Consider the following 17,109-nt stretch of genomic DNA (forward strand, 5'->3'; position numbering starts at 1 on the left):
CTGCAGTGTAGCAAATGTTCCAATATGACAACACACTGAAAAGAATTCTCATGAAAACAGTAACACTTGTTTTTTTATAAGAATGAATACCCCAAATTTCTTAATATGAACTAAAAATGATTTCTTTCATGTAAGTAATAGTGACAATGCCAAGCATTGCAAAAAAATTAACTAAAAATACATATTTAGGTGTTTCATGTTAATAATAAAGTGGGTAATACACCAATACTTTCTTTTTTCTAACATCACTATTAATTTTATATATTTTATAATTTTATAATTTTATCTTCTCGAGATATTTTATATAATGCAAATATTTTTCAGAACTTAATTTTTTTTCATAGAACTCCATGACAGGTTTAAAATGGATTTAAGAAAACTGCTTGTGAAGTTCCTAATTAAAAAAAAATTAACTTTGATTTTTAAATTTTTAGATTTGATGAAAGATGGGCCCAAGAAGATGATAGTAAGATGCTTAATTTTTATGTATAAACACAGTTTGGTCCTCAGCACATCGTAAAGTTTCATGAGCACTACCAAGACTAATTCTGAGTGCAGAGTCAGAAGTAATTCTTGAACATCGCTGGGTATGGCCCAAATCCAAACAACCAAAAAAATTGATGAAAAGAAAATATGACCAGATTTAGTTTGTCTGAAATGTAGTCTTTTAGTATATACTACAAGAGGAAAATTATGAAATAAATTAAAGTATGAATATATAAAAATTTTAAAGAGTCAATAACATAAATATATAAACCAGTAAATATAAAGTTATTTTGTTGTAATACCATTAAAATATTTTCAAGATATAGAGAGATAGTAAAATAACTAACAGTCTTTTTTTTAATATGGAACGTTTCATGAATTTGCGTGTCATCCTTTCGCAAGAGCCATGCTAATCTACTCTGTATCGTTCCAATTTTAGTATATGTACTGCCAAAGCGAGCACAATAGCTAACAATCTTGCTTGCATGCAGCTGACCTGGATTTATTACTTAGCATGACATGTGGTTCCCTAAACTCCCCCAGGAGTGATTCCTTAGCAGTAAAACCTGAGCATAGTGGGATGTGGCCCCTAAACAAACAAGCCTAAAAACAACCGATTTTCATTGTTATCAGTGTATTTAGGGGTATGTCTAATTCTTAATATCTAAATCAACTAGGAAGATGAAGCAACTGCTAAAATATTAGATATTATGTTAGACTTATAATAATGAATAAATTATTGTTAGATGCATCACGTACCTTTCTAAAATGGTTCCCCCAAAATTTTATATTTTATGGCCTATTTTTTCTAATTTGTAAAAGTTAATATAATGAATGCAATGTAATTAAAATAATGGTCAGCATTTTATGCTATCTAAATTTGTTATCAGTTTTCAATGATCAATGTAATTCATATGCTTATTAAAATGTTTATCAGTTAATAGGGTTTTGAGAAAATATTACATTTGCAATACTGAAGGAAACTCAAAGTAGAGATCTCCACTATTAGCAATATGTAAAGTTCTTTTGTTTTGTTTTATTTTGTTTTTGTTTTGTGTTGGTAGTGCTCAGGGCTTACTCCTGGTTTTGCACGTAGGAATAACTCCTGGTACGTGCGGGGGGTGGGGGGAATGATATGAGGTGCCATGGATTTAGTTCAGTGAGCAGAGTACAAGGCAGTTGCCCTAATGTTTTACTATCTTTCCTGTCCTACATGTTGTAACTTTCATTTTCATTTGTTCTTTTTGAGAAAGTTGAGTTCTTGAATGGAGGAGGTGGTATTTATGTAGCAGCAGAACATATTTCCCTTCAACTTGAGTACCATAGATGGAAACTTGGCAAAGTAGCTCTCATTTTAAGTAGAACAGAAGAGTTTATCAAAGGGAATAAAATGAAACATGGAAAAGTTAGAGAAGAGTGACACCATAGAAACCAAGAAAAAAATGGATTTTTGAGCTGTAGTCCTATTGGTGTCACTTTTACTAACTTGTCAACTATTATGAAAACCAAATATCAGCCTTCTGTTTAATATAAGGAAGTCTATGATCATCTAAAAAATGTGAATTAGTAGAAATGTACAGACTTAAAAAGGCTAAGAGGCTGCCTGTACTTTTACACATTTGATACTGAGGAGAGAGGTAAGTGGTAATTGAGTCAAAAGAAAGCTTTTAAGCAAATAAGAATTGAGCACATTTTTAGAAAAGGATATATATGAGAAAAGAAATAAGCACAAAGCTTCAGTGGGAAATATAGGAAGGTGGGAAATTGCAGAGGCCTGAAATCCAGTAACCAGGGTTAAAAACAATGACAACAAGTCATTTTCTTGGTACAAAAATGTACTCTGCTTCCATAGGAGAAAGTAAAGAATCAAATAGTAATTAACAATTGACTAACTAAAGATATTTATTTCTTCTTTTACACTTTATTCTGAAAGTGACAGGGAATAGTCAAAATTTTTGTTTGTTTGTTTGTTTGTTTGTTTTTTGGGCCATACCCGTGACGCTCAGGGATTACTCCTGGTTATGTGCGCAGAAACCGCTCCTGGGGGACCATATGGGACACCAGGGATCAAACCCAGGTATATCCCGGGTTAGCCACTTGCAAGGCAAACGCCCTACCACTGCGCTATCCTCTGGCCTCAATAGTTAAGATTTTTAATGGCTGCTTCAAAGACTTAGGAGAGAGCTGAAAGGAGCCAGTGAGTTTATGATATCATTTCTTTGTAGAGGCAGCAGCCTGCTCAAGAGTGTCAGCTTTTTCATCATCATTCAATAGCTTTGTACCAGTATTTGAGGTCTATTAATTAAATTATCTAAAGTTAGAAATTGATCCAGGGTTATGATAGAAGGGCAGGAGGACACAATATAAAAGCTCAAAGGTGGCAATATGGCGGTGAAGGGTGGTAGAGACTAAATAATCAAAGCTTTTAACATTGCTTTGATTTGTCATTGCTCTCTTAGATTTAGGCAAAAAAGGCTTCAGTTATTCTTAGGAAGCTTTAGAAGAAGAGATAAATATTTAGACAGGAATCAGTGCCTCTTCTTTACTAGATTCATCATTGTGTAAGGTGTAGACAGGGAGGAAAATAGACTTGCTGACCTAATTTTCTCTAGTTTTTGAAGTAAAATTAGTTTTCAGAAAGCCTATGTAATTGCCTGAATGAATTCTTATGTGTCTAGTTAGTCAGGGTCAGTAAAGATATACCTTTGGGACAAAATAATCAAACTTTATTCATGAAGATTTCATTTTAGGCAGCAAATGGTACTAGCATTACTTAGTTTGCTGGAATGTGGTCAAAACTTTAATTTATTGTTGTGAAAATTGTTAAAGTCTCCAAGTATAGAAAGCTTTTCCATTAATGTATTCTCTAGCCTCTTCTATAGTGGCCTCTATATTGAAGGCCTGGATGTGCTCTCAACTCTGAATTTGTCATTATTTTATGTCTTAGAGCTTCTACAGCATTAGTGTGAAAACAACGTTACTTTTCTCTAAGGTTCAGTCTGAGATCCTGCCTTGAAGAGAAATCATCTTATAATCAAATCCTCTTAGATGTTACTATGTTCTTTCAGTCCCCTCCCTTGCCTACTTTCCCTTCTTCCTGTCATACTGATGAGGTCAGAAAATAAATATATAAGTAACATCAAAGCATTTCTACTTTTCATCACTATTCCTTAAACACAAGTGTTCTTCTAGCTTTATGTAACTGCTTCTCTTGCTTTGTTCCTTGTACAATTATATTCCATTCATCCTGTTAACACATATTTATTGAGTACATATTCAGTGAATTTCACTTTCCTGAGTACCAGGGATACATTTGAATTTGAGCTATTCTCCATAATATTTTCTTTAGCCCACTAAGTTGACAACATATGCACATCCATTAGCAGTAGTCAACCAAGGCCATAAGTCCCTTTGTGTTCCATCAGGATATTCAAAGAGGGCCATAATGGGAATATCATGCAAATGGAAGGTATAATACACATCAGAGTAGGAGGCCAGTTAGTAGGGCCTAAGGCCACAGGAAGAAAATAAGGTTGGAAGGGGGCCATTTTTAGTGAAAAGTTTGGAAAACACTGCTCTAGACTATACCTACCATAAGAAAAATATATTACTTTATTTCTTAAAATACCCATAATCCAGCACAGTTTAATATATAGTGGAAGATCAATAAATATTGAAGGAATAAGTTAATGTGTGTTAGTACATTTATAATAAATACTTATAATACTTATAACTGATGGAATATATTTAGAAGATATGACTACCTCTTATAATGTAGAGATGTACTTTTAAGTAAAAATAATCACACTTAATTAACTTGATTTATTTAATGACTTAAAATAAAGAAACTGATTTTGTGATTTTGGTTATGCTTAAAATTCCAAAGGAAGCATTTTTAAAAGGTTCAAGAATAGACAGAACCATCAAATTGTTATGAAAGTAAGAGATGCACAGATTAGTCTCACAGGGAAAATATTATCTGTAAATGTTATTGTTGCTATCTAATAACTGATTGTTGTGAGTCACTTGTTTGCTTTGTAGTTGAGCAGGTCATAAAATGAATTGAACATCCGCAGATGTGTAGCAAATGAAGATGAACCATCACTTTACTTAATGATACATTAAGTAAAAGCATCATTAATGCTTTTACCTCATAAAAAATTGAATTTTCAAGCTGGTTTTAAAAGTTGGTGCTTTGTATGCTTATAATACCATTCATTATTTTAATATGCCATTATCTTGTTTGAGTAGAATGAGAGCTTATTTGAAAAAAATATTTTCACTAGATTGGCAGTCATTTGTATCCATTGCTTTGATCCTTTATCAGACAGGAGGTACTTCTTGAACTGCGGTACGTGATACAAACACCATGTGCGTTTGCTCTGTAACATAACACGCACCAAAAAAGGTAAGACTTTGAAAACAAAACAAAACAAAACAAAAACAAAAACAAAACCAGGGCCTGGAGAGATAGCACAGCGGCGTTTGCCTTGCAAGCAGCCGATCCAGGACCAAAGGTGGTTGGTTCAAATCCCGGTGTCCCATATGGTCCCCTGTGCCTGCCAGGAGCTATTTCTGAGCAGACAGCCAGGAGTAACCGCTGAGCAAAGCCGGGTGTGCCCCCCCCCCAAAACAAAACAAAACAAAACAAAAAAACAAAAATAGTTTATCACTAATTTATTTGACTTTCTTACCAAACAAGTTGGTAGGCTGAATTTATTTTCCATGAGATTTTTTTTTACATCTTGTTGTGTTTAGCTTTGGAACCAATACTCAGTGGTGTTTCACAGGGTACTTCTCTAAGTTTGTGCTCAGGAATAATGGTTGGCAGTGATTGTGAAATCATACATAGTGCTGGGGATCAAACTGAGGTTGACAGCATGCTAGACAAGTGCCTTAATCCCTGTACTATATCTCCAGCTTCTTTCAAGGTATTTAAATTGAATTTAGTAGTCCGATTGTTGTACAAAGACAATTTTTGCACAGAGTTCCATATTTGGATTGTTTACCTCTTCTAAACTTATCATCATTTATTTCTGCTTTCACTAACTTCTTCAGTAATGGCAATAGAAATTCAAAAATTGTCATACACTTCAAAGTTGAAATTTCTTACATTATTTTAACTTCCAGTTGTTTAAGGTTATAGATTAGAGAGGACAAAAATAGCTTAAGAAGGATGATTTTTACTGGGAAATTGCAAAAGTCTTTGTGAATGGTTCTCCTCTCCTATTTTAGTTAGATGGAAAGTATTCTATAGATTCTCTCTTTAGAATTTCCTGCAATTATTTTTATTTTCACATTTTCTGTAAATTATGCTATGACCCAAATAAAGTTTCATTGTTTCATATGACTCATGCATGAAATAATGAGTGTCCTTTTGAGGAAATGAATACAACAGAATTGAATATGAAATTTATACATATCTATCTATCTAATGATGCTACTTGTAGTTAAAAATTTTAGTGTAGGCTAATGAGAATGATTGCTTTATAATAAGCACCTTTTGTTTATATGAATTTGCATATACTTTTAGCTATTCTAAACACCTACCCAAACCTCAGGACTATATTCCATATGTATAAAATCTTACATTTAAAATTTTAAAAATTGGTTTCATGACTACAGAATAGAAAGTCAAAAGTGTAAACAAGCACATCTTTGGAAGCTCTAGATGATTCTTTTATTGCTACATTTCATCACAACATATATTGAATGTGTATTATGAACTCTGTGTTAAATGTGGAGCAATAAAATGAACGGACCAAAATTTTTGGATTTTTTTGTTTATTGTTTACAGCACAGCCATTAGGGTTTATTCTTGGCTGTAAGCTCAGGGCTCTCTCCTGGTGTTGAACATGTGCAAAGCAAGAGCCTTATCTGATATACTATCTCTCTGGCACCAGAGCAGAATTCCTATATTTATAGAACTGCTTTTCTAATTAATTATAAATTCAACCCAAAACAAACCCAATAAAATTATTCTGAGAAAGAGGTAATTCATATTTGTATTATAATTTCTAGCTATAATTTATCACTGCTCTAATGAACTTTAGGCTTATGGACATATATTTTGAGGTTCATTTTTGATGATATGGATAAAATATATTAATTAACTAATTGGACTGTTTATAGGAGACAACATCCTGATATTTCTCAAATTATCTCTCACAGTTAGAAGTGTGCATAAGATATGAGGGATAAAACTAAGTCAATTATGCCCAGACAACATGGGGTATAAAATAGGATAGCTTATCTCTATTGTTTGCGATTTAATTCTTAGAAAAGCCAATAGACAGACAGACTTTACATTATTTAAAAGTAGGACTGAATCAAAGATTGGAAATCTGTTGTGATTATTAGTGCAGGTCTTGTAGTAGTACTAAGGTCTGAACTTAGGGTCTCAAGCCTAAATGACGGTTTTTATTTCCAAACTGAAGAGTCATTTTATAGAGAAGAGGCTTTCAAGACTCGAGATTACTGGGCCAGAGCGGTGGCACAGAGGTAGGGCATTTGCCTTGTCCGAGGCTGACCTAGGACAAACCACGCTTCCGTCCTCTGGCAACTCATATGGTCCCCCAAGCCACGAGCGATTTCTGAGAACATAGCCAGGAGTAACCCCTGAGCTTCACCAGGTGTGGTCCAAACACAAAAAACATAAAAACAAACAAACAAAAAAGAGAGATTGTCAGCTTTAGATTTGCTGAAGCTAAATCAAAAAAAAAAAAAAAAAAAAAAAAAGAAAGCAGTCAGGATCTAATAAATTGGAGACAATTAAAATGTGTCTTGGATCCCATAAGCTGTACTGTACCATTTTTTTTTGTAATTAAACACTAGAGCAATTTATGTTTCCTAAGGGTCCAAAATCAACTGCTTCCAATATCCTTATAGATTCTTGACCTTCAAGGTTTTTTAGCGTTCTTCAACACTAAAAATACCTCTCTATCTATTAAATTTATAGAAAAAAAGAGAATAATTACAGGCCAGATACAGGTAATGTTTATCAGATATATGGAATTTACTTATAAAGGTGACAACATGGAGATTTGCTATCTAAATCCATTTTCTTTTCAGGACTGATGATGACAAGTTATTTTAATGCTCCAATATTAATTTCTGTGGCATATCTATATTTCATCACCTAATCTTCTATGAATTTTCTGGATTTCGATTAGCTTGTCCTAAATTCCTAGCAAGCTAAATTTCTCTAACAATCTTCAATTCATTGCATTAAATGCCTGTTCAACCTTGAAAGATATATTGATTTTCTTTTCTCAGTAAAGTGACAAATACCATTTTCATGACTATAATAGAGATTGATTACATATTATGGAATGAAGAGAGAGAGCACTGATCTAGTGGGCCAACTTTCAGGCATACAAAAATGAAAAAAGCATTTAAATTAATAATGAAGTTAATGAATTCATCTGTTACTGATGAAGTGAGTGTTCTGAAAACATGAAAACTTGTACAGCTGCACAACCATTGTGAAAAATGTAAGATGCGTTTCAGTACTTTGGAAGTGCTAATTCCATAAGATGTTTTAAAAGTGAATAAGTGTTTTCAAAGTTCACAGTATGACATTAACCCAGCACACCTGGGCATGCTGTGCTATAGTAATTATATTGAAATATACTTTTCAATTAAGTCATGGCACATGTAAATCATGATCAAAGTCAACTAAATTTGAATTATTGAGCTCTCTATGGAGAACAGTATTTTTGATTTGACTTCTGTGGCTTTGATTGAAAAATAAATTGGTTTCCTTTTCATTGTAGGATTTTTTGTCAACTAGAGCAAATGCCTGTATGGTTTCATGGGTTTGTCTTATTCTCCAGTATCTTTTATTGGTAACCCAGGGTAGAGCTAAAAATAATAAAAAAGAAAAACTTGTATATACACCATAAATTTATGTAAAGAATACATACTGCATTTCCTTTAGAGTAAATTTCAATAAGAAACAAAAATATATTAAGGAATTGTAATCAACTAGGCAAAGCTGTAACACACTACTATGGGAGATTAAGAGACTAGCTCACTGAGTCATTTGTTAATTGAATCACTTCTAATCTTCCCATCATATACTGTACCTACTATACTAGCAAACATGTAGAATGTATAAGATTTGTTAAATGCAAAAGCGATTTTCTGGAACCAGAGATCTAACTAATAGGATTTAGTACAGGAGAGTAGGATTTGATCTTCAGTACTTCCTGGTCCTTTGTGTACCACTAAGAGTAACTTCTGGGCAGAATTAGTGGTTTAACCCTCATGTAATACCAGGTGTGAAAACAACTTTCCCCCGAAAAATACAGAAAAGGCACGTTTACTTTAAGAGTGAAAAGGAGTAAAATCCATCACAATAAACAATGTTTACTAAGTTACTAATATATATTATGGAATTTTATCTTGTTTTAGTCCTAACTTTTATAATTCCTATATGGCTACTAGGGGATAAGTCTGGGGTGATAATAGGATGAGGAAAAAATTTCTCAAGCACTTCATATATATCTTCTCTATTGTCAGGTCATTCCTTAAAAGTAATTTAAATAAAACTATAGAGAGAGATAGGTACGAAATAGTCTCACTCTTCTATGAGTTTTCAGAAAAATAAAAGACAGTATGATAATAATACTCAGAGACAATAGAGATGAGGGCTGGAAGGACTGGCCCATGATATGAAGCTTACCACACAGAAAGGTGAGTGCAGTTAGAAAATTAACTACACTAACAACTAGCATGACAATGGTAGTGAGTGAGAGAAGTAGAATGCAAGTCTCGAAGATGGGGGGCATTGGTGGAAAGAGACTGAGATCCAACCATAAGCATGTTTGTGGCCATGATGATTGAATAAAGATATTATTAGGAAAAAATAAAATCAATGTACAAAATATAAATAAATAAATAGTTTTATTTGTAGTGCTGTAGTATTTGCTAAGCAAACTCTTATAATCAAATGTTTTTATAAAAAGTTTTATGTTATTTCTTTTTAATGGATTTGCCTGTTAAAGCTATTAACTTATACAATGACATAAAGTTAGCAAAAAGTGTGCCTTTGATTTTTATTACTAAATATGTAAAAATATGATTTAATTTAACATATCACTTTTTCTCTTTCTTCCTAATGTTTTAAAATGTGGGTACAACTACAACTTGAACTTGATTAAAGTTAATTTCTGAAATTGAAAACGAAACTACAAAAATACATAACTATTCATAAATTCTCTATTATTCATAAAATTCTCTATTAATTTTATGAAGATGATTTTTCTATAATGTTGAATTAAATTTTTTGGCATTAAAATGCATGAATTGGTTTTTCTTAATTTTCTTAATTGCTGTCTTAGTATGGGACAAACTATTGCTTTTACAGATTATAATTTAGTGATTTACACAGTATCTGTTGGATTTCATTTGGATAATAAATTACTCTTAAACTTAATTTTAAGCAAGGTGTTCATTTTCATCAGTTCCATATGTTATCATATATTTTATGTAGTAAATATATAACAGTGCTAAATTATGAGTTAGGAGGCCTTTGAAGGGTTGCACATTAAAGACAAAAAGTAGATAGATTATATAATTTATCCTTAAAACTCCAAAATTTTGTGCAAATGTTTAAAGTCTCCTCTATTATTAAAGGCACTATTATTAAAGGCAATAATAATGTCATATTAAAATTGTATGAAGATCAAAGTCATTCTTAAAAATATACTAGAAGCTGAAAATAAAAAAACAGTGGGTTGGGTTCTTGCCTTTCATAGTTGGCTGGATAGTTGGATCCTGATTGAATCCCTTATAGCTCAGATGATTCCCTGATCCTTGCTAGGGGTGCTCTTTGAGTTCAGAGCAAGAAGTAATCCCTGAAAACTTCCGGTTGAGATCCAAACTGCTGTCCCCCACTGAAAAAGTATATCATATTAGATTGATTGTATGCTAAAGAATCTGATGAGATATTTTTAAAATAAATGAAAATATTTTGCTTGCCTAGTTTGAGGTGAATATTATGACCCCATATTTGGTTTAAAATAAGAACTTCTGATTCAGACCTGTTCTTTGCCCTGAACTGCTTTAGATCGCTCAGTTGTCCTTTCCCTCATCCTTATAACTCATATCTCAGTTTATTTCTCTCCACATACACTAACATTTGCCTTGTTGCATCTAAGAAATTAGCAAATAATAAAGTTGTGTGTTCCTACTTTTTCTCAATTATTTTTCCACAAAACCATGATTCACAATGTATGTAGTGAGTTAAGTCAGGGGATATTTCAGAAGAAATGCCAGGCAATTATTCAGACTACATTCTTAAAAGGAGTCAGGGTATATTGTTTATGTGCATGTAAAGTCTTTGTTGTTTTTTTCTTTTTTTGTTTTTCTTTCATTTTTTTAAATAGTGAAGTTTTCTTTAGGAAATAGGAGGGAATAGTAGGTGGTTAAGGAGAGAAACTCTGGGGTTCCTTGCTGTTATTTATGTTTCATGTGTACTTCTTGTCTGGATCCCTCATGGTGCATATTGCAGATATGCCTTGTTCTTGATTGTTTGGGTGGTTGGTTGAGTGAGTGTACTGTAATTAGACTGCTTAGGGGCAAGTCAAAGGCTGCACTTCAACCCTGATAAGCCACTTCTTAACATTTTGTAACTTGTTCTATTCCTGAGAGTCTCTAATACACTTGATTCAAATTGAACTGCGTCTTTTATTTTATTTTTTTAGTGACTAGAACAAAAGCTCATGTCGACTATTTATTTCATAGGTTAATCATGTATTTAAATTACCTCAATGTCTGCTTGGGGAAAATTAATACATACCAAAGGCAGAAAATTAAAAAAATATTAGAAATCAATTGAGTATAATTCCATATGGGTATTTTTCTCCAGTAGATCTGAGTTGCCAAAAAGCATCTGCTTAGCTTTTTTAAAGTGATTTAGATTGGGGTGGTGCTGGAAAGATAGTACAGAGGGTAGGTTGCTTGCTTGTCTTGCATGCGGCTGACCTGGGTTCGATTTCAGGTATCACATATGGTCTTAGCACTGTTAGGATTAATTCTTGCATGTAGAACAAAAAGTAAACTGAGCATTACCCAAGTGTGTGACCCCAAAACAAGACATAAAACCAAAATAATGTGATTTATTTATTTAATTTATTTATTTTTATTTAGGAGTATTGGAAAGCACACCCAAGAATGCTTGGGGAGGTACCATGTGGTTCTGGAGAAAGAACCCAGTTTCCTGTATGCCAAGCATGTGCTCCATCTTTATGCACCATCTCCTTGTACCTTAATTTAGTTTTCTTAAAATAAAATTGTGTTTATGGTCAGAATGACTTCTCATCAGTAGTTAGAACATAACATTGCTGTGAGATGATTAGAATAAATGTAGCATTTGTCACGGCATTGAATCTTAAGTGCACTCAATTACTTGCTGAATCCTTGCTATATAGAATCAAATAATATAATTCAGCATAACTATGTGTGTAATTTGGCACCAAGCTGCTAAAAATTGAGACACACTTTAGATACTGGAAAAAAAAAATCTATAGTAACAATGTGATTCAAACTTATCTCAAGGAAAGGCCTATACATTTGAAAAAAAAAATTGACCATGAGGTAGACATCTTCCGAAACTGCTTTTGTGATTTGGGGAATTTTACACTTTTTGCTCTCAATTTTTGGAAAACAAAAAGCCAAGTAGTTTTAAGTCACCTTGGGCAATAGAGGCAAGATATTAATTTGGCATTCTTTCCAAGCCCCCCACACCCCACCCCCAACTAAAACATCTTGACAAACAGAAAGCTGTTTGGACATACATGTTCTTTGCTCTTCAAACTAGCAATTTAATCCATTAGTGAGAGTCTTTGGCCAGGCCGATCTCCTGGAGGTTGGACTGTGGAGGAAGGAGCAGGTGTGCGCTTGCAGAACATCGTTACAAGTGTCTCTGGGGGACTTTCCTCCCACGCCTCGGCAGGAGACAGCTCATCTGTTTAATCCTTATGTTTTAGTCAACCTTTCTTATTATGCAGACAGGGCTCAGAGTCTCAGCTGGATTTTGACTCTTCGAATGAATTGATGGGTCTCTTTGATCTTCACCGTGTATTGCATCTGTTTCATCTTTCCTCTTAATGCATAGTCTTCCAAACTCTAGTTCTAGGTGATGCTCTTAAATAAAACGTGCATTATACAAACAAACAAAGAAAAGATACCAATTAAAATTAGGGTTCAAATTCTCCTTTTCATTTTGGACTCTTTTCTTTCATTATAAACCTGTGTATTGGGGGAAAGGGGAATTCCTAAAGCAAGCTAATTATGCTGTAGCCAGACAGTCAGAATGAGGACTGTTGAATCTGTGTACAAGTATATAGAGGTATTGTAGGTTCGTATTTGTAAAGAAAATTATAAAAATGTCTTTGCAATGTTAAAAATTGTTTGATAGCATGAATCTTTCTTATTAGATACTAAGAACAAAAGTGTACCATCTACTTAGAAAAATTTGCCTTGGAACTATAACATTCCTGCCAAGCAATATCTCTTTTTTGATGAGAGTGAGAGAGGTCAGGGTGAAAAGACAGTGAGAGTCAGAATTAATCCATATGGAGAAATAATTCTGAGATGCAAAAATAACATCTTTTTGTAGACAAATGTTTAAAGTGAAAGCTTAAACCTTTTGCATGATGTGCGAGTAAAAAGGAAAAGCAAAAATTATTTGTTATTTTCCCCACATATAAGCATTTGTGGTTTTGATTAATTGAACCAGAAAAATATCAAGTATTTATCTGATTAACCTTTGATATTTTAATCTGGTATTTTGGGGACTTGCATTTATGATTTTTAATTTTAATCCCCTAATCATCATTTATCTTTAAGTATAATATAATCTCATGATGATAACATAATGCAAAATCGAAATCTGATGTTTTACAAGAGCCAGAAGTCCTTGAATCAGTTATGAAGAGACCTTTAAAAGAAGAAAATTGTAGTATGGTCTTCTAGTCTGTTAAAGATATTAATTTATCCTTACACACATACAAATGTAATATTTGGTAACAGTAAATTCTCAAACTACACATTTTTCTTAGGAACCTTTAGAGATAAAGTATATTAGGAATTTGAACTGTAATTAGAAGTACATAATATTACTATTAAAAAGTATTTTGCTAACTTTTTCTAAAAGTCTCATCCCACACACAGTGCTCAACTCTGAACTCTGAAAAAATTAATCACTATTTTTGTACTTCCCATATGGAATTAAGAATAACTGTGCAGGAAGAAATCGGAAAGGTTATCCAGTACTTCTTTAGTCAGAACTACAGTAAAATTTACTAAAGAGGGTTACATCCTTTTCCCAGATAATTTCTTTTGCTGCCAATCGGAATGAGTTTTCTGTGTATATACTTATATAGGCATTGACTAATTAATGGTTCAACTGGAAGAAAAAAAGATCTAGTAGACAAGTTAATAAAGTTAATAAAATTTTGAAATAAAATTGGGAAATTCATGGTTTAAGCAACAAACAAACCAATGCCACTTAATTGGAAATCCACACATAATTTTTGACCTAGCCAAAATTTAACTATTGGTAGCCTAACCTTTTCATATACAAGAAGCACATTTAATAAATTTTTACAAATGATATACATGTACTCATGGATATTACATACTATATTCTTTAAAAAAAGTAATCTAGAGAAAAAAAGTCATAGTGTATCATAGTTTTTCATTCTTATTTTACATAGGGTGGAAAGAAAATGAAGAAATTAAACTTTTCCTTCCCCTACATAAGTATATATGAACATTTTGAAGCTCTTTTAGTCACAGGCAAATTGTATTTCAATTAGATCTCTTTAAATTAATTGGCTTTCTTTACTTATATCACATACATTTGTGTTGTGTTCCTTTTAGTGCCCTTTTTATCTTTCATTAGGTTTACCAACGTTGGTCTATAGTCATTCTTAGCTTTTATTATTATTATTTTATAATAGTAATTCATCTGACTTCTATTACACTATGTAGCTATGAAAGAAAAGAGACAGTTCTTATATTGAGTGTATTTATAGAGATATGGTTTTGAACTATTCATTGCCATGAATAACCTTGAACCCTTTCCATCTATGACATCACATTGTGTGCTTGATGCTTGCTTGACTATCTCTTGTATTCATATATTTCCTGAGAATCAGCCTTAGCTTCCAAAAATTATCCAAGTCCATATTACTTTAAAACTTGTAAGTTTGAATCAACATAACTGATCATAACTAGCACTATAATAAAAAAGCAAAAGGAAGAATCAAAATATCAAAATATATCTTTGAATATGGTATTTGCTAAAACTTTTCTTACTGTGAATCTGTTGATGAATATCAATACAAAATAAAGCTGTATTAGATCATAGAATCTCCAAGAAATGTTAGCCTGGAGGCTGGATTTGGGGATTAAATATATAATTTAATTATATAAAAACTAATTTTTTCACCAGCTTACTCACATAAACAAAGAAATTAACTCTTAACAATAGAAATGATGATAACTGGGGCCGGAGCAATGGCTCAGTGGTAGGGCGTTTGCCTTGCAGGTAGTTGACCAGGACAGAACATGGTTCAATTCCCCCGGCATCCCATATGGTCCCCAAGCCAAGCAATTTCTGAGCTCATTTCCAGGAGCAACCCCTGAGTGTGGCCCCCCAAAAAAATCAAAAAAAGAATGAAAACTTAGCACATTTTTCTAGAATTGTTAAGTGCTAGACTGTGTCATCTTACTATATTATTATTGATTAAACTTTAGATTTAAGTAATTGTTTTAAAGAAAGGTAGAGATACTTAATTATACAGGAAGTATACAGACTACAGAAAAGGAATTTCATTTATACATTATTTCTTTGTTGTGCCAAACTGGATGGGTATAAATTTTGAGGATATATTTGTGCTATGACAAAAAGACAATAATAATTATTAATACTTTTTTTGGTTTTTGGGCCACACCCAGTGATGCTCAGGGGTTACTCCTGGCTATATGCTCAGAAATCGTTTCTGGCTTGGGGGACCATTTGGGATGCCAGGGGATTGAACTGAAGTCAGTCCTAGAGTAGGTCGTGCAAGGAAATCTCCCTAATCCTTGTGCCACCACACGACGCCTAATTATCAATCTTTTAAAGGAGCACAAAGTTAAATATATGCCATTCACTTTAAAATTTTGTGAATGTGACTTTTTCTTCCATCATGAAATATATAATTGTTACATTTTTCTTTCTCATTGTATCCATAAGTTATTATATTTTCAGCATATTTTCATTTTATTTCAGTGCTTTTGAAATATTTTAGGCTTTCAGTGATGTGTGCGTGAGAGAGAGAAGTACACATGATAATTTGGTCATATTCACAAACAAATGTTTTAATATTCACTGTATTCATTTACCATGTGGGACAGTTAGACTCTGTACAGTTCTCCGTGGTATATATGCTTGGCACACTGTGATCACCAGCACTTCTGGGCATATCCAAAATATGCAATGCCAGGAAAACTGAATAAACATTTCAATCTTAATAATATTCCCAAATGATTTACATAATCATTAAAATATATCTTCTTTTTACAATATGTTACTATATTGCACTTCCCAATGATTTCATCCCATAACATTTCCCCTTGGTGGGCAGTTAGGAAGAAGAAGGAACAAGTAGTATATCTAATCTCAAACTGCAATTGACCAATGAAAGAGTTTAAAATTAATAATGACAATGTACTGCTGGTGGCACCCATTATCAAATCTCCCAACTGCTGGCTATCAAACTAAACCATTTAATAACCATCTTTCTGGGACCAGAGCAATAGCACAGGTCAGTAGGAAATAGACAAAGTTTTATACACATGATCTGGTTAAATAGAAAAACTCTTTTCAGCAGGAATTAAGTTTCCATTTTACAAATGTATCATTTCATTTTTGTTATCACTCATTTTTGTAAAAGAAGACTTTCATCTGACATAACGCATTTGCTGATTTGGCTGTTTTGTTGTTGTTGTTGTTGTTTGTTTTTTGGTCACACCCGGTGGCATTCCGGGGTTACTCTGGGCTCAGAAGTTGCTCCCGGCAGGCTTGGGAGACCTTGTGGGATTTAGGGATTCAAATCAGGTCCGCCCTGTGTTGGCCGCGTGCAAGGCAAATACCTTACCACTGTGCTATTGCTCTGGCCCCTGACTTGGCTGTTTTTCTTCAAACCTTTACCCATATATACGCAGCGATCAATATATATATATATATATTTACAATGTATTCTGATTTATTTTCTTTGAGAAATTCTTATGTTTCAAAAGGTTGGCTAATGTCATCCTTTTTATCACAATGAGTTTTGCAAGTCAAGGTCATAATTTTGTTTTTGTTTGTTTTTAATATTCCACTTGGAAAACGTTTGGTTATTTCTATTTTTTTTAGACTATTGCAATAGCAATTGTTTGTGTATGCAGCAAGTCTCTTTACATTTTCTTGGGAAAAGTATTTTTTGTGGTTAAAGTTATTCTTTCAGAGAATTATTTTCACAGGAACAAATTTGTGGTATTAATCATTGAAACAGTTATATTGTACTTTTTGGAGAATTGTGTTTCAACAAATATTTCAAACTACTTTAGATATTACCTCTTTTT

General features: G+C 32.9%; 1 non-coding gene across 1 annotated transcript; it reads right to left on the minus strand.

Moving 5' to 3' along the window:
* Positions 1–842: 842 nt before the first annotated feature.
* LOC126023618 (U6 spliceosomal RNA) lies at positions 843–949 on the minus strand. Its single transcript, XR_007500727.1, has one exon. It is a non-coding gene; the product is annotated as a U6 spliceosomal RNA (small nuclear RNA).
* Positions 950–17,109: the final 16,160 nt, after the last annotated feature.

The sequence above is a fragment of the Suncus etruscus genome, chromosome 11, assembly GCF_024139225.1.
Source record: "Suncus etruscus isolate mSunEtr1 chromosome 11, mSunEtr1.pri.cur, whole genome shotgun sequence".
In the NCBI taxonomy this organism is placed as follows: domain Eukaryota; kingdom Metazoa; phylum Chordata; class Mammalia; order Eulipotyphla; family Soricidae; genus Suncus; species Suncus etruscus.